This window comes from Carcharhinus amblyrhynchos, chromosome 13 (assembly GCF_965287045.1).
Source record: "Carcharhinus amblyrhynchos chromosome 13, sCarAmb.v2.hapA, whole genome shotgun sequence".
NCBI classification, from domain to species: Eukaryota; Metazoa; Chordata; class Chondrichthyes; order Carcharhiniformes; family Carcharhinidae; genus Carcharhinus; species Carcharhinus amblyrhynchos.
In genome coordinates this window covers 26,191,783-26,216,939 of record NC_137336.1, presented here as the reverse complement: position 1 = coordinate 26,216,939, position 25,157 = coordinate 26,191,783, and the positions used below count along the sequence as shown (strand labels likewise).

General features: G+C 41.0%; 1 protein-coding gene across 7 annotated transcripts in view; it reads right to left on the bottom strand.

Annotated features, from left to right (window-relative positions):
* LOC145351783 (rap guanine nucleotide exchange factor 6-like) overlaps positions 1–25,157 on the bottom strand; it is a 360,268-nt gene that overhangs the window by 295,331 nt on the left and 39,780 nt on the right. The window lies entirely within an intron of this gene.

Sequence of the window (25,157 nt, the reverse complement as noted above, 5' to 3'; positions counted from 1 at the left end):
AACTAAAAAGAAGCGTTTTCCCTCTCTCCATTGTTTTGAAAATTCTGTTGGTTAGCTGAGAACAAGAACTTGTTTTCCTAAAGGGTGAAAATCTGTTGTTGGGGGCTGTCCAAAGTCTCTCTGGTGTTTTAGGAAGCTGTTAAGAATATAAGAAACAGAGCAGAGTAGGCTATCTAGCCCCTCGAGCCTGCCCCGCCATTCAATAAGATCATGACTGATCTAATAGTGGCTCAGTTCCACTTACCGGTCTGCTCCCCATAACCCTTAATTCCCTTATTGATCAGAAATCTATCTACCTGTGACTTAAACACATTTAACGAAGTAGCCTCCACTGCTTCAATGGACACAGAATTCCAAAGATTCACTACCCTCTGAGAGAAGAAGTTCCTCCTCAACTCTGTTCTAAATTGACTCCCCCTTATTTTGAGGCTATGCCCTCTTGCGCTTGTTTCCTTTCTAAGTGGAAATAATCTCGCTGCCTCTACCCTGTCTAGCCCCTTCATTATCTTATATACCTCTATAAGACTCCCCCCTCAGCCTTTTAAACTCCAATGAGTACAAGGCCAATCTACTCAATCGCTTCTCATAAGCTAACCCCCTCATCTCCAATATCAACCTGGTGAACCTTCTCTGTACTCCCTCCAAGGTCAATATATCCTTTCGCAAATAAGAGGACCAAAATTGCACATAGTACTCGAGTTGCGGCCTCACCAGTACCTTGTACAATTGCAGCAAGATCTCCCTGCTTTTATACTCCATCCCCCTCGCGACAAAGGCCAACATTCCATTTGCCTTCTTGATCACCTGCTGCACCTGCAAATTGAGTTTTTGCAATTCATGCACAAGGACTCTCAGGTCCCTCTGCACGGTAGCATGTTATAATTTTTCACCATTTAAATAATAGTCCATTTTACTATTATTCTTTCCAAAGTAGATAACCTCACACTTGCCAACATTATACTCCATACTCTTGTTTTCAAAGTGTTCTGAGTCTCAACAGCATTTGATCCCAGAATTCAACTAAAAGCCTTGATTCCAATACCGTGTGAGCATTAGTCTGCGCTATGTTAAACCTGTGAAAAGGGTCTTTTGTCTATGGGAAGTTTTGTTTTTGATTGGGACATCTTACATGTATTCATTAAGGGTTATACATTATCATGACTGTTTGTTTCGTGTTTGTAATTGATAAAAGTTCTTGCTAACTTTCTTACTAAACATGCTAACTATATTCTTAAAGAAACTTTGTTTGATAAAAGCTCCCTAGTGAAACACTTCATGCTTATCCTAGTCAAATTCAAAATGCAAAACTTATGATTCAGCTGGGCTTCATTAAACACTCCGGAGTTTCTAACTTAAAAGTTTATTTATTAGTCACATTTAAAGCTCACATTAACACTATAATGAAGTTATTATGAAATTCCCTGAGTCACCACAGTCCAGCGTTTGTTCAGGTCAACGCATCTAACCAGCACGACTTTCAGAATGTGGGAAAAAACCGGAACACCCGGAGGAAACCCATGCAGACATGGGGAGAACGTGCAAACTCCACACAGACAGTGACCCAAGCCAGGAATCGAACCCAGGCGCCTGGCGCTGTGAAGCAGCAGTGCTAACCACTATGCTACCGTGCCACCCATTTTGAATTTGAACCATAATATTTGAAATCAATGCATTTGGATAGGGAGTGTAGGTCAGCACGGGTTAAGTGTGTGTTAATATGGAAAACAGGAGGTGAAATTTTACACAGGTTACAGTTTAAGGAAGGTGAAGCTTAGATGAACAAATGATGTCTGTAAGAGAATTAGATTTCATCTACAAAGACAAGAGGTCACACAACACCAGGTTATAGTCCAACAGGTTTATCTGCAATAACAAGCTTTCGGAGCACTGCTTCTTCATCAGGTGAAGTGCAGCGAGGTGTGCAGGCAGTGAGTAGATAGGTGGAATGACAATAGCCCAACACTAACAGGTAATCAAGAGTGTCAAAGGCTAAATACAGATTTGCAGTCCAATTGTACTGTGCACTGTTGAAAATTCACTGTGCTATTACGTTCTTTATACATTTATGGCTTGCTGTGTATTAAGTACCCCTTTCTAGCAATACTGAAGTGATTTTAGTCCAAGAGAATAGGCTTCTGCCAGCTGACCCAGATGCCAGCAGGATACTCAAGTGGGTGGGAAGAAGCCAGCCAACCACAATCAATGGAGCCAGCCAATTAGGGAAAGTGATATGTGTGGCCAGTCCAATTACGTGCTGAGGACCAACCTGTTTGCTAATCTCAATGATAACATTGCCTTAGGTGCCTACAGATCTTGCCTTCAGCTGCTCTGCTCATATGTGCAATATTCTTATCTTCATTAAACAAAATCACGAAGGCTGAGTTCAACTGATCATTGATAAAACACCATTGTCCTTATCCCATTCCAGGGTACTGTAAGATTGCTCATAATAAAATGAGTGTTTATATTACACAAATTAAAGTTCTACTACTGATGGATCATTTTTCTGTTATCATATATTTCACAACCCAGGTTCCAATGTTAAAGGGGTTGTGTTGATCTGAGTTTTAGTTGTCAGAAAAAAAGTCACAGCTTGCTGACCCATATTCTGAGCTGTGCCACTTAGACTGTTACATCAGGCAGGCCCTCCCCATTCAGAATTGTGCCCCTCATTCCATTACAAACTTCCTCCATCCTTCTGAGAAAGACAGCTGAGTGGCTGCTCTTGCACCGCCCCAGTTCAACACCACTAATTTTCACCTGTTGGGGACCTGATGGTCCATGACCCCGCTCACCTTTTGCTTAATTGCCAAAGGCACGTTTAATCTTGTTCACCAGCAAGCAAATTAACTTCAACAGCCTTAACTATCTCAATTAAGTTCTTGCTACATTCATGCACTTTCGCCACTTCCCCGCCAGCCTTTTAAACCACCTTAATTTCCCTACTTGGCGATCCTTCCCACTTGCTTCCCTCCACCAATTCAAAGGCCTTTTCCCCACAAAACTTCAGTTTGAGTGCGTTGCACTGAATTCTGCCCATTAGATTTACTGCTAAATTGTTACTTACAGAAATTTCTAAATCTGCTGCATTTTTTCACAAGTTTCTGAATCTTTTAAAAGACAGGCATGCGGGAAGGTGGGGGAAGTATCTAAGAAAATCTGTCCATAAATTCTAAAAATGGCTACAGAAAATAATTTCTTCCTTTCTGAGCCACTGTAAGCTGGCAGTTGATATTTGAGAATATTAATGCAAACATTAGGCAGGGTACGTGTTTGGTAACTCTGTACAGCAGAGTTCACTAGAAAAGCCACTACAAAGAGATAATAAGTGCACCCATGATTCCCCAAGTGCTAACACAAGGACCTCACATGGAAGATGAAAACAGATACAAAAAGAATAATCACAAATTACGTATATTTAAGCACATAGAGGCCAGTCGGCCCATTTCCAGAGCAATCCAAACTATGCCCAATGGCCCATGCTCTCTTTATAGCTCTGTATTTTGCTTTGCTCAAAGATTTGTTTGACTTTGCTTCAGCCACTCCCTTTGGCAACAGTTCCAATAGTTCAACAACCCAAGGCTACTTTCAAACATCTTTGACTCAGTTCAACAAAGAGAACAACACACTTCAAAGGACACTACCTGCTGAAAATATCCACAGATGGGCACTAGTATAACATCAGTTATGCCAAAGAAGATATTATTGCATCACATGTGCATAATGTCACTGTGGAAAAAAAAGTGGTAGGAAGCATAAAAGTGGCTGTGCCATTTTTCATTAGTAAAATAATCCACAAGAGTGTACTCTTAACCCAAAAGTAAAATCAGTAAAATCAGGCATTGCTCACCGTCATTTCATGATGATTGTTAAAAATAAGCACATGAAAATGAGTTTTGTTTGAACAGACTCTGGATGAGGGAATGTATAGTTTCTCATGCAAGTCATGCACCAAAAATAATCTATTTCAAATATATTAATCTAAAAATGCACTCAGGATTTATCTTTTATTGTCCTAACATAGCATGTTTTTCTGCATACATTCTGTGTGACCCAACTCTCAAAGCTGGTGTTACTCCTCCACTAATCTACCACCTCTCCCTGCCTCCGCTCTCTCCCCATACCGCCATAAATGCATTTGAAATAAAACAAAATCTCTGAATACTCTGAACAAGCAGGGATCTAGTGCTGTAAATACAGAAGTGAAGATAAATACTACAACGTCAGCTGTACAGTCACGAGAAATGTATAAAATTACCAAAGCTCAGTTGTCAGACTAGTTTCCCTTCCCAAATTTTGAAATTATTTTCACGTCAGGACATTTCTAAAACACTTTCAATTCTACGAATCCCACTTTGAACAAAACTCAGATATTTAAAGAACTAAAAACAATTTAACTTAGTTTTACTTTTGTACAAAATTTAAGAAACTTAACTACTGCCCGTTTTGTTTGAAGGGATTTGGGGTGAGGGCCTGTGTAGTTTCTCATGTAATTTCTCATTTCTCCATAGTCAAGCATGTCCATTGCTCACTTCAGTTCATTCCCTCTAATCCATGTTCGTGCATTTCACCTCTTCTTATTCAAGACTTCAAACTTGCCCAATTTCCACTGTTTTGTCAAAAATGTTTTTTCCTTCAAACAGTAAATGCTTTCAGTTAAACAAAGGATAGACTGACGCCATTAACTTTGATCCTCAAAAATTCTATACCCACGCAACTAACTCTATCCTTCTGCATGAATGTAATCCCAAACTGAATAAGATTGTTTGAAATCCTCCATCCTCCTCAATACCAACTCAACTAAACTCTACTATTCATAATTGGATCATGCACCAAGTCACTCACCTATAATCCTTGTCCCCTACTGACATGCAGCAACTCATGTTCCCTCAACACCTCAAATATTATAACTCACCTCCTGGTGTTTAAACCCAATAAGGCCTCACCCCTGCCCATCTCTATGATCTCTTCTGGCCCTACAACAAACTCCAGAAAATTTGCACTGACCCCTGTCTCATTCATTTCCTGCTTTCTCCTCCCACCTACCAATGTTGTTCAGACCCCAAATGCTGGCAATCCAATCTGAAACTTCTTTGCTCTCCTTGTTTAGAGGCCTCATTAGAGCCCACCTTTGAACAACATTTTTTGGTAACTCTCCTGGTAGCTCTGATTCTACTTCCATTTTTGTGCCTCCGAGAAGTGCCTGGCAGCATTCTTCTAAGGCAAAATACAGTATTTGAATCAAATTCAGCAGCTCTGACGAAGGCTCATCCTGACTCGAAACATTGGCTCTATTCTTTTTCCACAGATGCTGTCAAACCTGCTGAGCTTTTCAAGCATTTTCTGTTTTTGTTACTTATTTTGGTGCTGGATGAAGAACAAAATCCAATTGTTTCATGAGACACGAGCTCTCAGAAATAAACTAAAAGATCTTCTTATCTATATGTATCAGGTTTTTTTTAAAAAAACTATTTTGTTGGCATTAAAACTACCTTCCATACTTAAACTAAGTTATCAGGTGTCAAAACGTATTCAACAGAATAACAGTCCCAAAATGATCTTATTCTAGGACATAAGGAATAGGAGTTTGAGAAACCCCACACTACTTTTCAAAAGACTGCTCCACCATTCAGGATGATCATGGTTGACCTCAATTGCATGTTCCTGCTATTTGGAAACTAATTCAACATTGGAAATCTGGAACTCCAATTCCCAAAAGGCCTTGGGCTTTTCGTCCAAAATGAAAGATGACGGCACACGCACAATTAGTTTACTTTAGCGTGGACAGAGGACTGGTTGTCAAATAGGAGGCAGAGAGTGGGGGTCAATGGGTGCTATTTGGATTGGCGGTTGGTGACTAGTGGAGTGCCCCAGGGGTCGGTGCTGGGGCCTCAGCTATTTACCATTTATATAGATGATCTGGAGGAGGGAACCGAGTGTATGGTGTCGAAATTTGCTGATAACACCAAGATTGGTGGAACGGCAAATTGCGCGGAGGGTGTGGAGAGTCTGCAGAAGGATCTAGATAGGCTGGGCAAATGGGCCAGGAACTGGCAAATGGAATTTAATGTTGGCAAGTGCGAGGTGGTCCACTTCCACGGTAGGAAGGATTATTACTTACGTGGAGAAAAACTGCAGCAGGCGACGGTGCAGAGGGACCTCGGGGTCCTTGTGCATGAGTCGCAAAAACCCAGTTGCAGGTGCAGCAGGTGGTCAGGAAGGCGAATGGAACGCTGGCCTTCATAGTGAGGGGGATTGAATATAAAAGTAGGGAGGTCTTGCTGCAGCTGTATAGGGTATTGGTGAGGCCGCAGCTGGAGTACTGTGTGCAGTTTTGGGCGCCGTACTTACGCAAGGATATTTTGGCCTTGGCGGGAGTGCAGAGAAGGTTTACTAGGCTGATGCCGGAGTTGAGGGGGTTGAGCTATGAGGAGAGGCTGAATAAACTAGGCTTGTACTCGTCACAGTTTAGAAGAATGAGGGGAGATCTCACTGAGACGTATAAGATGATGAATGGGATGGATAAGATAGAGGTGGAGAGACTCTTCCCGCTCAGAAAGGACAGTAGGACTAGGGGGCACAGCCTCAAGATAAAGGGGGGGCGGTTTAGAACGGAGTTGAGGAAAAACTTCTTCACTCAAAGGGTGGTGAATCTCTGGAATTCTCTGCCCGTTGAAGTGGTGGAGGCTTCCTCGCTAAATATTTTTAAGACGCGGGTTGATGGGTTTTTGATAAGAGAGGGGATTAAGGGTTATGGGGAGAGGGCGGGAATGTGGAACTGAGCCACGACAGATCAGCCATGATCTTATTGAATGGCGGGGCAGGCTCGAAGGGCCAGATGGCCTACTCCTGCTCCTATTTCTTATGTTCTTATGTTCTTATCTTCTGGCCCAAAACTGTCCCTGTGCAGAAGAACAGCAGTGTGAAAAACAGGTCAGGTGACCCAAACCACTGCACATCATTAGCAAGGAAGATGCTCTCAGAAGTAGGACATGGGGAGAGGGACATGGAGAGTTCCCAAACAGGGAGAAACACAGGGATTGGAAAGAGGTTCCAGAAAGAAGTCCCAGTGAAAGGGATTTGAAATGGTTCCCAAAAAGTAAAATTGAAAGAAAGGCACAGGGCAAGAGGCTCCAAATTAAAGACCTAGCTGCAGGGAGCAGATTTGAAGCGAAGTGGGTTTGAGAGAAGCTCTGGAGATCTAAGGAGGTTTTAAAATAAACTCCAACATGCTACTTGCTTTCCTAATTGTTTGATGTACCTGCATGCTAACTTGGTGAATAGAGAACAAAGAAACACAAATCCTTCTGAATGCCAATATTTCCCAGTCATTTTTTTTAAACTTGTCTGCTTTTCTATTTTTCCCAAATTAATTGGTAACTTCATACTCCACTTTATGCTCCAGCTGCCAAGTTCTTGACCACTCATTTAATCTGTCTACGTAGGAAACTACTTTATGTCTTCCTTGCAGCTTATGTTCCCAACTAGGTTCATATCATCAGCATACATGGATACATTACATTGGGAATAAGAACTGGGAGCAGGAGTAGGCCATCTGGCCCCTCAAGCCTGCTCCGCCATTCAATAAGATCATGGCTGGTCTTTTTGTGGATTCTCCTCCGCATACCCACCCGCTCACCATAGCACTTAATTCATCTACTGTTCAAAAATTTATCTTTGCCTTAAAAACATTCAATAATGTAGCCTAACTGCTTCTCTGGGCATGGAATTTCACAGATATACAATCCTTTGAGTGAAGAAGTTCCTCCTCAACTAAGTCCTAAATCTGCTCCCCCTTATTTTGAGGCTCGGCCCCCTAGTTCTGGTTTCACCCGCGGTGAAAACAATCTACTCCTTTCATAATTTTAGATGTTTCTGTAAGGTTCCCCCCTCATTCTTCTAAATTCTAATGAGTATTGTCTCAGTCTACTCAGTCTCTCCTCACAAGTCCTCTCCAGAATCAACCTAGCGAATTTCCTCTGCAGTGCCAGTGTACCCTTTCTCAAGTAAGGAAACCAAAACTGGACAGTACTCCAAGTGAAGCCTCACACCAGCACCTTAAACAGCTGCAATATAACCTGCCTGTTTTTAAACTTCATCCCTCTAGCAATGAAGGACAACATTCCATTTGACTTCTTAATTCCCTGCTACATCTGCAAATCAACTTTTTGCAATTTATGCACAAGGACACCCATGTACCTCTGCACGGCAGCATGCTGCAATTTCTTGCCATTTAAATTATAGTACATTTTGCTGTTATTCCTACTAAAATGATGACCTCACATTTACTAACATTGTACTCCATCTGCCAGACTCTTGCCCACTCACTTAATCTATATCCCTTTGCAGACATTCAGTGTCCTCTGCACACTTGTTCTACCACTCATCTTAGTGTCTTTTACAAAACTATGATTTACTACACTTGGTCCCCAACTCCAAATCATCTATGTAAATTGTGAACAATTGCAGTCCCAACACCGATTGCCAACTAGAGAAATACTTATTTATCCCCAGACTTTGTGTTTTGTTAGTTAACCAATCCACTATCCATGCTAATACATCACCTGTATCAACGTGCACCTTTATCTTATGCAACAGCCTTTTGTGTGGCACCTTGTCAAATGCCTTCTGGGAATCCAGATACACCACATCCAGTGGTTCCCTGTTGTCCACCGTGCTCATAATGTTCTTAAAGAACTCCACTAAATAAGTTAAACATGACCTGCCTTTCACGAACCAATGTTGTCTTCCCAATGGGACAATTTCTATCCAGATGTCCCTCTCACCCATCAGCTAAATCATTAATATTGTTTTTAAATAGGTTTGGCTGAAGACTGATTTGCAGTCTACCAACCTAAAATGACCCTTTTATTCCTGCTCTGTCCTTCAACCAATCCCTAATTTTTTTCTTTTATATACCTGTAGAAACCTTTAGAATCGTTTTTTATATCTCTGGTCAGTTTACTGCCATATGTTCTTTATCAATTTTGTGGTTATCCTCTACCAAATTTTGAAATCCTCCCAATCTCAGGCTTACCACATTTTGGCAACATTATAAGAAATTACCATCATTCAAGCAATACCATTTCAAGCAATATCATCTTTACCTTCTCGTGATAGCCATGGTTGGACTATTTTTCCTGTGGCTTTTTATTCCTTCGGGAATCGATATTGGGAATAATTACCTGAATGCCTTCATCTACTATTCCATCTTCTATTTCTGTATCCTCATGTACCTCAACCAACATATCGTTCACATCAACATAGTTTGTTATGCTCAGATTTAAAGCTATATATTATACAGCTTCTGTAATGGTATTACCATATACTATACTGTGTGGGGAGATCTGGTAGCACAAAGGGTTGTATCCCAGCTTCTGAGTTCAAGTCCCATTCCAAGCATATACTAAGTGCAAGAAAAGGATCAAGAACATGACAGTGTGTTGGGCAATCTCAAGCAAAGGTCAACAATAATAATTATAGGAAAAAAGTGAAATCTTCATCATCAAATAATGTGCTAGTAACGTGATGTGCATTTCATTAAAAAATACATTACATTGTGAGTTCTAATCAATTCAATCACCTGAAATCACCAGACTCACTGGACAGCAGCAAACTTAGCTGGTTCATTTCTACCATGTGAACACATGAATAAAGTAAAAATAGGTTACAGAGACACAGAAATAGTGTTTCATTTTTTACCCAATAGCTGCAAGGAACTACTGTAATGTCTAATTCTGCCTCTAGGATATTTAACTTGATGGATCTTTCAGATCACGCTCAAGAGTCTAAGTAATGCATTTACTAACTGATCCATGGTGGAACGAATTACAACACTGTTAAAATTAGTACTGCAATTCTACTGCCTATATTTGGCAGAAATCTTGACTGAACCAATTAACATAGCTTCAAGAACAAAAAAAGCTGGGAAAAAAGAATCAGTAGGTTATACAGCATCTGAGGTTTTTCGGCATGTTTCGTTCTTATTTCAGATTTTCAGCATCCAGAGTTTTGTATTAGCTTTTGTATTAGTGTTCCTTTGTTGCACCAGTCTGACAATTTGATTTCCTACCCCAACAATTCTTGTAGACTTGATGGGCAAAACTGCCAAGTTAATGCTGATCAAGTTCAGACAGGCAGCTATAATGTAGATGAAAGCAAATTATTTAAATTGCACCATGATTACAAAAAGAGGAAACAGATACAAGATTAACAAGCATCAAGCCAATCTAAAGATGAAAAAAAACCTTCTTCTTGCTCCCCAGAGAAACAGAAATGTGGAAAATAACCTTAATGGAGCAATTAATTCTATGTCTGTTAACAATAAACAATGGATCTACTGTTCAAAATGCCAATAGCAGTCAACAGCATTTGGGACGAAAGGAATTAAATTTTACAAAAACACCCATTTAAGAAATAAAATGTTGAACAGAACATCTGTGGACAGGCTGAGCAACTGATAAATCAACTATTTAAACCACTGGTACTAAGCAGCAGCTCAGTACAAATCACCTATATTACAATGCCCATTAGAATGGCCATAACCAAAACTGTTTGCATTTAGAACGTAGAAAAACTACAGCACGAACAGGCCCTTCAGCCCACAAACTGCGCCGATCATATCGCTACCTACTAGGCTTACCTATAACCCTCAATCCTATTAAGTCCCATGTACTCATCCAGAAGTCTCTTAAAAGACCCGATCGAATTTGCCTCCACCACCACTGGTGGCAGGCATTCCGTAAGGTCCCCCATGCAAGATTTCTTGAGAAAGTGAGAGGGCATCGGATCCAAGGGGCTGTTGCCTTATAGATCCAGAACTGGCTTGCCCGCAGGAGGCAGAGAGTGGTTGTAGGTGGGTCATTTTCTGCATGGAGGTTGGTCACCAGTGGAGTGCCCCAGGGATCAGTTCTTACTGTTTGTAATTTTCATAATGACCTGGATGAGAACGTGGAGGGATGGGTTGGTAAGTTTGCTGACGACACGAAGGCTGGTGGTGTTGTGGATGGTTTGGAGGGAAGTCAGAAGTTGCAGAGTGACATAGATAGGGTGTAAGACTGGGCGGAGAAGTGGCAAATGGACTTCAACCCAGATAAATGTGTAGTGGTCCATTCTGGCAGGTCAAATGGGATGAAGGAGGATAATATCAAGGGTAAGACTCTTAGCAGTGTAGAGGATCAGAAGGACCTCTCACCCATGATTCCACTCATCCACCACCCTCTGAGTGACAAACATACCCCTCACATCTCCTCTGCACCTATTCCCCAGCACCTTAAACCTGTGTCCTCGCGTAGCAACCATTTCAGCCCTGGGAAAAAGCCACTGAGAATCCATCCGATCAATACCTCTCAACAACTTATACGCCGCTACCAGGTCACCTCTCATCCTTCGTCTCTCCAAGAAAAGACGGAGCTCCTTCAACCTATCCTCATAAAGCATGCCTCCCAATCCAGGCAACATCCTTGTAGATCTCCTCCGCCCCTTTTCAATAGCTTCCACATCCCTCCTGTAATAAGGTGACCAGAACTGAACACAGTACACCAAGTGGGGTCTGACAAGGGTCTTATGAAGTTGCAGCATTGTCTCCCGACTCCTAAACTCAATCCCTCGATTGATGAAGGCCAGTACACCATACGTCTTCTTAACCACATCCTCTACCTGCAAAGCCGATTTAAGAGTCCTACGGACCCGGACCCCAAGGTCCTTCTGATCCTCTACACTGCTCAGAGGCTTACCCTTGATATTATACTCCTTCATCCCATTTGACCTGCCAAAATGTACCACTACACATTTATCTGGATTGAAGTCCATCTGCCACTTCTCCGCCCAGTCTTGCATCCTATCTACGTCACGCTGCAACTTCTGACTTCCCTCCAAAACATCCACAATACCACCAACCTTCATGTCGTCGGCAAACTTACCAACTCTTCCCTCCACTTCCTCATCCAGGTCATTTATGAAAATGACAAACAGCAAGGGTCCCAGAACTGATCCCTGGGGCACTCCACTGGTGACCGACCTCCATGCAGAAAAAGACCCATCTACAACCACTCACTGCCTTCTGCAGGCAAGCCAGTTCTGGATCCACAAGGCAACAGCCCCTTGGATCCAATGCCCTCTCACTTTCTCAAGAAGTCTTGCATGGGGGACCTTATCGAATGCCTTGCTGAAGTTCATATAAACTACATCTACTGCTCTTCCTTCGTCAATGTGTTTAGTCACATTTTCAAAGAACTCAACCAGGCTCGCAAAGCACAATCTGCCTTTGACAAAGCCACGCTGACTACTTTTGAGCATACTAAACTTCTCTAAATGTTCATAAATCCTGTCCCTCAGGATCTTCTCCATCAACTTACCAACCACTGAGGTTAGACTCACCGGTCAGTAATTTCCTGGGCTGTCCCTGTTCCCTTTCTTGAATATAGGAACCACATCCGCAATCCTCCAGAACCTCTGCTGCCTCCATCGATGACGCAAAGATCATCGCCAGAGGCTCTGCAATCTCTTCCCTCGCCTCCCACAGCAACCTGGGGTAGATCCCATCTGGTCCCAGCGACTTATCTACCTTGATGGTATTCAAAAGTTCCACCACATCCTCTTTCTTAATGTTCACACACTCAATCTTTTCAGTCCGCCGCAAGCCTGCAGTACAACCACCCAGATCTTTTTCCACTGTGAATACCAAAGTATTCATTAAGCACCTCTGCTATTTCTACCGGTTCTGTACAAACTTTCCCACCTTCACATTTCATCCTTTTACTCTTCACATATTTATAGAACGCCTTAGGGTTCTCCTTAACCTTACCTGCCAAGGCTTTCTCATGACCCCTTCTGGCTCTCCTAATTTCCTTCTTAAGTTCCTTCCTACAAGCCGCATACTCCTCTAGATCCCTAACATCGCCTAGCTCTCTGAACCTATTGTGTGCTTTTCTTTTCTTTTTGACTAGACTCGTTACAACTTTTGTGCAACACGGTTCCTGTAACCTACCAAAACCTCCCTGTCTCATCGGAACGTTGTCGTGCAGAACTCCAGACAAACATTCCTTGAAAATCTGCCACCTTACTTCGATACTTTTCCCCCGAGAATACCTCCTTCCAATTTACTCGTCAAGTTTCCTGCCTGATGGCTTCATATTTCCCCTTACTCCAGATAAACACTTTCCAAGCTTGTCTGATCCTATCTCTTTCCAATGCTAATGTAAAGGAGATAGAGTTATGATCACTATCCCCAAAATACTCTCCCACTGAGAGATCCGACACCTGTCCAAGTTCATTAGCCAATACCAGATCGAGTATAGCCTCTCCTCTCGTAGGCTTATCCACATACTGTGTACAGGAAACCCTCGTGAACACACCTAATAAACTCCTCCCCATCCAAACCCCTTACCCTAGGAAAATTCCAATCGATGTTTGGGGAGTTAAAGTCTCCCATCACGACAACTCTGTTATTACTACATCTTTCCAGGATCTGTTTCCCTATCTGCTCCTCAACATCCCTATTGGGTGGCCTATAGAAAACACCCAATAAAGTTATCGACCCTTCATGTTCCGAAGTTCCACCCACAGAGACTCTATAGACAATCCCTCCACGGCGCCCACCTTCTCTACAGCCGTGACACTATCCCTGATCAACAGTGCCACTCCCCCACCTCTTTTGCCTCCCTCTCTGTCCCTCCTGAAACATCTGAAACCCGACACCTGAAGCATCCAGTCTTGTCCCTGAGACATCCAAGTCTCTGTAATGGCCACCACATCACAATTCCAAGCAGCGATCCGCCCTCTAAGCTCATCCACTTTATTCACTACACTCCTGGCGTTAAAATAGACACATCTCAAACCTTCCGTCTGAGCGCTCCCCTTCTCCATCACCCGTCTATCCTCCCTCTTACACTGTCTACAATCCTTCTCTATTTGTGAGCTAACGTCCTCACTCCCAGTCACCTCATCTCAATTCCCTCCCCCAACCTTTCTAGTTTAAAGTCTCCCCAGTAGCCTTAGCCAACTTTATGTGGCACCTTTAATGTGTTAAGACATCGCAAGGCATTTCAATGGCCATGACCAAAAATGTTTGCATTTATGTGGCGCCTTTAATGTGTTAAGACATCTCAAGGTTTTTCACATGAGTATTAGCATACCAAATTTCAACACTGGGATATATAAAAGGAGATAGTAGGGCTTATGAAAAATGACCAAAGCTTAGCCAAAGAGGTAGGTTTTAAAGGAGCATCTTGACGAAGGAAAATAAAGTAGAGGCATGGAGAGGATTAGGGAGGGAATTTCAGTGTGTAGACTTGGTAGCTGAAAGCACAGCTAGCTATGGCTGACCAATGAAAATCAGAAGCTCTCAAAAGGTCAGAATTAGATGAGTGCAGGTTGAAAGTTTGTAGCACTTGTGGAGGGACAGCAAATGATAAGGCCTTGGAGAATTTAAAAACAAGAGTGGGACTTTAAAATCAAGATGTTGCTCAACTGGAAACAACGTAGGTCAGTAAAACACAGGTGTGTTGGATGGGTCAAAGGGTCTTGATACGAGTTTGAACATGAGCAGCAGAAATTTGGATCATTTCAAATTTGCAGATATATGACATCATATAACATTTCATACTGTTACAATCTTCATCAAGAACAAACGAACAATTGGTGTTCTACTTATAAAGTAAATTTAAAAAATCAAATCAAACTTCTTAAAAGTTGATTGCAAGCTTGTCCAAATGTACAGAATTTGACAGTCAAGCAAGTGGGGTGACTGTCATTAGGACAGAGTGGCACAAATGTAAAGTTGGTATCAAGAGAAGTCAATGTGAATAGTAGAGATGCATTTAAGAGGAAGTCGTACAAGCAAATGAGAGATAGGGAAAAGAGGGCTTGTAGATAATATTCAAAGTGGAAGGATGCACAGTTGTAGCATAAAAGCCATCATGGAGTCAGTGGGCTGACTTGCTTGTGCTGTACATTCTGTGTGATAGAACAAAAATGGAAAATAGATACTCAGGCCACACAGGAATAATATTCATCACAAGTTAGGAGTACAACTTGACAGCATGGGTGCATCACAATAGCACTTCAGAAGCTCACCACCATTCACGATAGAGCAATTGACTGCCACCTGTACCACTGGGTTTGATTTCCGACCCTCTGCCAATGGGATATTCTACGCAAAATATATTGCAACCACAAGATTTACAGCAGTAATTCACCAGTTAGTTCAGCAACACTTCAGTCTCAAAATGTCACAAGACCAAAGCAGAGCAACAACATCACAGGAAAATCATAACCTCCAAATCAAACACCAAGCTGATCCTGGTGTACATCACTGTGTACAATTCTATTCCTTCATCATCGCTAGACCAAAATATTAGAATTCTTTATCCAAAGCACCTCAAGGACAACTGTACTTCGAAAAGCGCATTTGGAACGGACAATAAATATGGCTTTTCAGCATCGGCCATAACTCATGAAAAAAAAAGATATTTTCAATTTCCTGAGAAAATAGCCGAGTCAACATTTTGGTTTGCAATATTGAGCAGAGTATGTGTCAATCTGTTGCCAGGCAACAGTAAAGGTACATGCCATCTGCCATTGGGCCAAGCCAAAGTTGGCACGGATGGAAAACAATTTCCACAACTGTTTGCTGTCGGATGCTCTCCTATTAGTAAAGTAGCCTTTTATCTTTACAGCATAAAATTTTTCTTCCCCAGAGATTTGAATTTACAGAATGTGGTGCGCGTTAAAAAAAGACACATCACTTCACATAACTGCAAATTGTTTCAAAAAGTGAAGCACTTTTGAAGTGCGGTCACTACTTTAATGTAGGCAAGTTCAGTAGCCAATTTGAACACAGCAAGGTCCCAGAGGCAACAATGGAATCAATAACAAGACAGGAGAGAGCAATGAGGGGAGAAAGCCTCAACCTATCCATAGCCACCATCTGAATTTAATGGGCAACATGGTGGTACTGCTGCCTCACAGTGCCAGGGACCTGGGTTCGATTCCCGGCTTGGGTGATTGTGTGTGAAGTCTGCACATTCTCCCAGTGTCTGTGTGGCTTTCCTCCCACAGTCTGAAAGGTGTGGTGGTTAGGTGCATTGGCCATGCTAAACTCTCCCTCAGTTTACCCAAACAGGCATCAGAGTGTGGCAACTAGGGGATTTTCAAAGCAACTCCATTGCAGTGTCAATGTAAGCCTACTTGTGGCTATTAAATAAACTTTAAACCTTTAATTTGACAGTAGAGATACAACAATTGTAATTATTTGGAGATATGTGGCTTTTTTAACTGTAGGATACAAATAATTGCTTTCCTTTTGAGAATTGATTGTGTTTGGTGAAAAAAAAATTGCATTTTTTAAAAATGCCCATCTTATAATCACAGTTCCCAAGTGCTTTACAACCAATGAAGTGCTGCTGATATGGAGTCATCAGGTAGATGAACACTAATTTGAGCATAGTTAGTTTCTGCAAGTGACAAGATAAACTATTTGATCATGTATTTTTCTAAGCTACATTGGTTGAGGGAAAATATTGTCCAGATCATTGGAGAACTGACCTGCTCTTCTACAGGTAGCTTATGGGATTTTTTAAAAATTTTGAGATCAGAGTATTGAATTGTCTTATCAAAAATACAGCATCACTTATTACTGTAAGTCACTGTAGCAAAGACTAAGCCAAGATTAAGAAGTTTAGTGCTGGCACTGCAGGAGACAGGGAAAGGGGAAAAGGGAAATGGGAACAAGTAGGCATATAGAATTAAGACAACACTACATGAACTGGCTGAGAGGAAAGGCCTGGTTCTGTACTCAAATTTGTAAGCAGTGTGACAAATTAATTCTGCCTACACAACACAGGAACCAAGTTCACTCAGCATAATTCCCCTTGCAGTTTCTAAGCTCAAACTCTTGTTCAGAAATGATGATGGGGACCAAAAAGGAAAAAAGAGCAATGCATATAGAAAATAATGGAATAGTGCACATTTCATTTTCATCCACCACAGAAAATTTGCATCAGATTACTACTACACACCCAATCAGTACAGTACATGGAAAAACCTAGCATTGTGAAACATACAAACAGAACTTTACTAACAAAAAATCAAATCCAAACTTTCACATACACATCACAGTAAAAATTATCTTCTCTTTCAAGCCTGCCAAGACAATTGGCAATTAACTCTACTCTGTTATGACCCTCAAGAGTTCAGTTCATAAATCTACAATTCAATAAAAACCAAGTGTTGTGCACAATGTGAACAAGTAATTGTCAGTTTTATCGGCAGGCATAACGTCTTGCATTGTTGTAGACTGCAAAGACGCGGTTTTAAAATGGTTGCTGAAGTCATGAGACCTACAAATTGGCCGCGTTTCTAGCAGACTGTGAAAGCAGGTTACTTGGTGACATGTCCAAGCTGTTTGTCTGATGGACTTCACACCTGCCGATGTCTGAACTCCCTGAAAAAAACAGGGACAAGAAGCCACTAGACATCATGGTTCCAGAAACTGCCAAGTTCGAAGAATGACTAACAAACCTCATTGTGCAAGGAGAATGCATAGGACACCTTATCTATTTTGAAGGAATCTTGATAACTTCGCCAATGGAAGCAACTCCTTCACAAATATGGATTGCCCTTCATTTTGTGTGGATAGCCAGCTGTCACGTAGTCCAAATCCCAAGTATGAAAGGCTATAATTATAAAGTTCTTTGTTACAGAAAGAAAAAGTCTGCAGGAAGTAATATGCAGAAGAAACGCCACAAAATGTAAATCATCTCTCCCTCTACTGTTCGCACCTTCGGATCCAATTTCATTTACATTTGGAATATGTCACTTGGAGAATTTTAATCAAAGGAGCTTCAACTGTCATAGCTTTCACTTTGGAAAGGACAAAATACAGCTTAAAAGAGACTGTCTCTAGAAAAACAATTGACCGCAACACTCTTGGAATCTCAAGACTACTAAAGCAATGTCAGAATGTACATTTCCTTATGGGCATTTAACTCATCAATTCCACCTCTTCTACCCTGTAACATATTCTGTTGTGCATGCTTGTGTATGTACATATGTATGCCTGTTAAGGATTTGGGATGTCTTATTACCAAGTCTTACAGTTTTAACAAGTAAGGTTTTAAACAATAAAACTTATTCCTCTCTTGTTAACGCAAGAGATCTGGCTGGTTTAGTTCTTCCTAAAGCTTTACATAGTCACTAAATCACAAAAATCAGAGCACAAGTTTTTTTTTAAATTTAAACTGTGTTATAACTAACCAATATATGAGGAGGGGAATTAATTTAAACAGCCCTGATTTCTCCTTTCACCATCCATCTGTAAGCAAAGGTGCTTTGACTTTTAGTTTGCAGTGGTGCTGTAATTTTTTCCAAACACTCAGCTTTGGTGTAATCCAATTTCTATGAATAACCCCACAGCAAACTCGAGATAGGGAAAAATAGGGTTATTTTGCTTTCATTCACTCAAATCTGGATGGCAGGGGTGTCACTACATAGTCCGTAGTACATTCATATAATAAGAGTGGAGAAAGGGAAACAGAACAAAGACCATAGAGAAAATAAGAAATAATGTTTCACACAAGTCCAGAATTAAAATCATTCACAAGAGGATGAAATTAATGCTGGATAATCTATTTTCTAATAGAGATGACGATGGACACATAGAAAAGTGTTAATCTTGCAGGTGTTGGTACACAAGTTCCAGATGAAATGTAAATGGGGGACCAGCCATTTAAACCTGGACAAGGCTCTGGTAACGCTTCCACTTGCTAGATGGAGATGACAACCAAAAAGATGCTGGAAAATCTCTGCAGACCTGGCTTTGACAAAGGGGCATCTGGACTCAAAACTTTTCTCTCCTTACAGATGCTGTAAGAAGTCTCACAACACAACAATCTTGACAGTAATCCCACAAGCTTTCGGAAATGGCGCTCCTTCGTCTGGTACGTGGAAGGTTCTGATCAGAAAAGGGCATATAAAGTCACACACAGTTTACAGAATACAGATTAGAATGCAAGTCTTTGCAGCTAACCTGCTATTCAAGTCTTAAAGAGGCAGACAATGTGAGTGGAGATAGCATTAGCATAGGTTAAAGAGATGTGTATTGCCTCCAGATAGGACAGTGTGAGATTTTACAAGCCCAGGCAAGTCATGGGGGTTACAGATAATGCGACATGAACCCAAGATCCCGGTTGAGGCCGTCCTCATCTTTTACAAAGGTGCAAGAAAGCAGACAAGATGCTATCTCCACTCACATTGTCTGCATCTTTAAGACTTGAATAGCAGGTTAGCTGTAAAGACTTGCATTCTCATCAATATTCTGTAAAATGTGTGTGACTTTATATGACCTTCTCTGATCAGAACCTTCCATGCGCCTGACGAAGGAACACTGTTTCTGAAAGCCTGTGGGATTACTATCAAATAAACTGGTTGGACTTTAACCTGGTGTTGTGAGACTTCTTACTGTGGTCACCCCAGTCGAACGCCGGCATCTCTACATCATGACTTACAGATACTGCCAGACCTGCTGAGGTTTTCTAGCATTTTCTCTTTTGGTTTCAGATTTCAGCATCCACAGTAATTTGCTTTTATATAGAAGGTAGTCTGCTTTGCAGCTCCACAAGACAGGATAACTGGTTCTCCCAACCAGGGGGTGGAGTCATGTCATGTGATATGACTCCCATTTCTCCACTTTGACTTGGGTGAAGGTTGTACATTCCTTAGTCTGGATTCTTGAGATTGGTAACATTTCAGCCATTAAGGATTTCAAAAGAGTTTCAGGGTCCTTTGTCCTCACAGACTAGTCAGCTGCATTGGCCCAAACTGGCCTCAGAAATGTATATGGCCTTGGTAAAATTCCTTTGGATTTGATCCCTGCAATTACAGGGGTTATTAACATCTATTCAGAGATTACAAAGTGACCTTTATTCCGGACGCAAGTTCCTTTTGTTTGAGTCACTGTTTCAGTCACTTTGAAATCTTTGCACAGTTTTTAAAATTTTATAAATTAGCCATAATGATACACACGGATATTTCATAAAAATAGAGTGAGGTTTTACCTAGCTGACACAACCCTGGGAGAGGAAAAGAGAAATTCATTCACATCTCTGAACTTGGTCCTAACATAAGCAATACAGATCTAGATGATCCCAGGTTCAACTCCAGGCAATATGACAGTAATTATTACATCATACATCACAGATCACAGCAAGAGGTCAATTAATCCATCACACCTGTGCTGGCTCTTTGAAACAAATCTATCCAATTGGTCTCACTCCCAGGCTCTTTCCCAATAGTCCTGCAAATTTCTTTTTAAAACGTGCTATAATTTATCTCAGTGCCATTAAGGTCAGGCTTGTTTTCTTTACTGTCATCATAGAATCCCTACAGCGCAGGAGGCGGCATTCGGCCAATTGAATCCGCACCAACCACAATCCCATCCAGGCCCTTTTCCTGTAATCCCACATATTTACAATGCTCATCGTCTTTAGACTTGGGTCAATTTAACATGGCCAATCAAACTAACTCACACAAGTTTGGACTGCGGGAGGAAACCAGAGCATCCAGAGGAAAGATGCACAGACAAGGGGAGAACGTGCAAACTCCACACAGATAGTGACCCGAGGCTAGAATTGAACCCGGATCCCTAGCGCCGTGAGGCAGCAGTGCTAACCACTATGCCATCCCAATGTCACTCATAAACAAGTAGTTCAATGATTGGCAACTATAAAGCTCACAAATGAAAATGTCTGTTTAAAAAGTAGAAAACAATAGGTATCCACAGAGTCTAGCATTAGTCATTATGTTCAAGAGAATTTAAAAAAGGCATAGAAAAGCAATGATGTGCAAGACCTCTCCCAGTTGAGAAAAGGAAAAATCATAAGTGTCAAGGAAAATAAATTGTCGAGCAGATAGAATATGAATCAGCTTCTTGGTACCTCTTAGAAGCTGGATAATTGGGCACTAGAGAGGTCCTAGAGTAGAACAAATATTAGCCCATTTAGATGAAATACAGAAATAAAAAAAAATCTAAGACGTCCAAAAAGTATAGGCTGCAAACACTTTTTTGAGGTGCAAACAATAACCCAAATGTGTAACATGTCTGCACATTAATCAAGAAAACTTGCACTGCTATGTTGAGGGTTTCTACTCCTTCCAGCTGATACTTCACAGTTCACAGCTGTGCAACATGTGCCTTATGCATACTTAGGCCAAGTTCTTTACTTGAGACCTAAACAGTTAGCAGGCTATTCATTATGAACTAAGCTAGCCTATCCTTGTGCAATGTCCATGTGTAAACCTTCCAAAGTCCACTGAATACTGATGATATGAAACTGAACTTTTTTAGGGATCTTAAGCCCAGGTGTGCTGGCCTGAGGTCAATTGGAGCACCTTTACTCCCAACCCAGGTGAGATCAGTTCTCTAGATACTAGGAATCAAACAGTAAACCTTCTGAATGATTCAACTGCCTTTGCCAACTGAAAGCATCATGAATAACTCTAGCCTGTTGTCGACACAACAATGATTCTTCAGTCATAATACAGCTGGGCACAATATGGCAAACAGTGATCCACGAATTTCAAAACCCTTATTAAGTGTGGCACAAAGCCAGAGTAACCGAAGCATCTGTGCAATGTCTACAACTTGTATATCACAGGAAGATTTTTTTTAAACCAAATCTGACTTTGAGTACATACAAGCTGGACTAATGCCACAGCACAGGTAAAGCTCAGGATGCTGACTCATGACTGTCTATGTCCACGCACATCCTCATCCTCAAAATAATACCTTTGATGTGGAAGTTCTTTTCAGTTCTACAGTACTTTCCATGCACCGGGAATCCCCTGGAAGTCCCAACACAGTTGCTTTCTGGAAACTGCTTGGGAGGTTTGGACTTTAATTCCCCTGCAATTGGAACCCACCAAAACAAGTCATGTCAGAGACTCTGGATGTTCCAACTCACTTACCAGAATAGTTACCCAGGAGAAGTTAGGATTAAAACCAGTTGTAATTCCTGGGCAACTATTCCACTGACCCCCTGACTACCCACTTGACACCACCCCACCAACCTAACTAACCACCAATTTCCCATTCAGCACCTCCTTGTTCTCATGCCTTGACAGCAAGTAGCAAAACAGTGTGGTGATGGAGAGCATAAAGGGAGGCCGAGCAGAGGAAAGAAACCATGCTAAAGAAAATATAATATTAGAACACATCCTAAACAGGGGACATTGTATTATTCAGGGGAAAGTGCGAAGAAGGTGGTTAGACCATTAGTGAGTGTTGTAAAGTTGAACTCTTCCAAATAGGCAAGTGTTTTTCATGAAGTTCTGTACATGCCTAAACATGTGGTTACGTGAAAGAAAGGCTTCAACTTATTCCACCTCTGGTTTATTTTCTATGGGCATACCGTCTGGAAGATCATTAAAAAACAGATGCCTTTCACCATGTGCTGTAACTCGCAATAAGCGATGCAAAAAAAAGTGCAGTGTTTTTAAACACAAACTAAATGAAACAAACATTTTCCAAAGAAGAGAATTAAATAATCCAAAACCCTAACATGTTGGACAAACGAGTGTCTTAAAACTACCAAAAAGAAGAAACTAAGGCATAAGCTAGGGTCACAATTACTTTCCATAGGAAAAGAGAGATCATGTGGTGCCATTATGATGATACTCGAAAGAAAGAAAGACCCCAAAACAGATGACAAGCAAGGTAATTTTAATCACTGTCAACATGAACTTTTACTTCACTTTATGCATTAGATACTGAATGAAAAAAAACAATATTTGGTATACTCTCCCTACTTTGGTATCAAACTTCTTTTTAAAAATCTAATCTGCGGCTTCCACTTCTAGAGACAAAGGAATGCCATTTTCAGTCAGAACTCTGGTTCCAGATGTGAAGTAAAGCAATGCCATTCACTCAGTGCACTGCCTTCAGGCAGAATAAAAGTTCTGTCTCAGCCTTGAAGCTGATTATTTCCATATGCCCGCAAAAAGCATACTTCATTTGATCCAAGCCTTAAAAATGGGAATAGTTCTCTGCCAAAAGTAAAAACACATTGATGGTTTCCTATACCGTAAAGAGGGTTGGAGAATTCCACTCAACAAGTTCCTTGTAATGAGAGGGAAAGTAACTTTTCTGCACTGGAAATACCAAAAAAAATAGAAGCAAGACGGCAGCCTGAAAATAAGTTCAACCTACATTCCTGCTGTATAAGGTCCTGGCATCCCTTCTCCATGTAATTTAAATCAACTTTATTTTATTTCACAACATATTAAGCTTGTTTATTCCCCCAACTCTCTACATAATCCACCCAGTTATCTGAGGAAAGCATCTGCAAATTATCAAACTACCTACTCTTTTTGCTGAACATCAATCAAGCAAAGATCCACATGCCTGTCTAATTCCACAACATAGACATCCCAAGCCAGATCCATTTTCTTGACCTATTTCTATAGCTACAGCAACACAGATTGACACTTATCGCACCCACAGAGATTCCTCAATCATGTTTCCTTACTCACTGAATTCTTTAAAAGCTCTCACCAATACAGCATGAATTTCTTCAATCTGACCCTTCTTCACATAGTCTGGGGTGAAAAAAAGTCTATCATCTTAAGTCTTGAGATCAGTAAAATTTGTATCCCATGCTCTCCATTTACAGCACAACATAATTACAACAGAATTTGCTAGAACAACTATCCACTGGCATGGGCGGCATGGCGGCACAGTGGTTAGCACTGCTGCCTCACAGCATCCGGACCTGGGTCTGATTCCTGGCTTGGGCCACTGTCTGTGTGGAGTTTGCATGTTCTCCCTGTGTCTGCATAGGTTCCTCCGGGTGCTGCGGTTTCCTCCCACAGTCTGAAAGGTGGGCTGGTTAGGTGCATTGATCCGAATGGGCACCAGAGTGTGGCGACAAGGAGAATTTCATAGTAACTTCTTTGCAGTGTTAATATAAGCCTTACTTGTGACTAATAAATAAACGTTAAACTTTTAAACTTTAAACCTTTTTTTTCAATTCACTCCGGTTAAATTTAAAGTTTTGTTGAAAACACAAGTTAAGTTGCTACACTTTTCAACCTAAACAATGCAGAGAGTAAAATTTACAATAATTTCTCAGACATAGAGTTGCAAATATCATCTACATACACACAGCCTTCAAAATTAAACATTTCACACCAAGCAACTACCAGATATTCTTTTTTTTATACAGAAGTACAAACTCAAATGTAATGCAATCCGAATACTAGGTTGTTCTTGTGAGATTTTACGTTATTGAAGGTTAGCACCCTCCATCACTTACCCATCCTTGCAAATAGCACAATTGTAACGCAGAAATGCAGAAGGTGACATGAGATTAGAGGGTTAATCACTTCAAGCTGTTCTAGCATCTGACACTAGGCTGTCTTGCCAAAGTTTGCAAGTAAACTAACAAACTCCCAACCAGAGAAAGCATATCATGCAAAAATAGATACAAAAAAATTAGAAATCAAAATTAATTTCTCAAAATAATTTTGCAAAGCAATTACTGAAAACAATCACTACATCATGCCAAGCTTTATGAACCTCTGAACTGGCTAAATATCAAGATTCAGGCACGTTCCATTCATACATTTACATAAACAAAATTTACAAATCTGCAACACTTTACTCCTATAAATGTAATTTTTAAACGTTTTTCATCTCATGCTCATTAAAATTCATCTTTTCTTCTTTGCAACTAATTTAAACAAGCAGCTGATACCATTCAAACTTTACGGAAGTTTAGCACTTGCATAAAGTTTCAAATCTACAAACTTACACTTGGAATTGTCTAACCCTTGCCTAGCAACATGGCAAATTAGAGAGTGATCACTTGTATAAATGAAAGGAAGAAAAAGTCTAAGGACAAGTCTTGAATGAAGGTTCTTATGCAATTTCATGGTCAATGACCTGGCGACAGATTGCTTCCTCAGACATCTCATAGGGCAATTCTTGGCAAAGATTTAGAAATTAAACAGGCACAGCAAGAATTCAAATCACACTGCATGCAGATCACTACATTAGTTCGAGATTACGCAGGAGGTAGGAACAAGGATTAACAATGCTGCTTGCTATTGGCGAATTAAGGGATGTAATAAAAACAATGCAGCAGCTTTGCACTGGCTACACC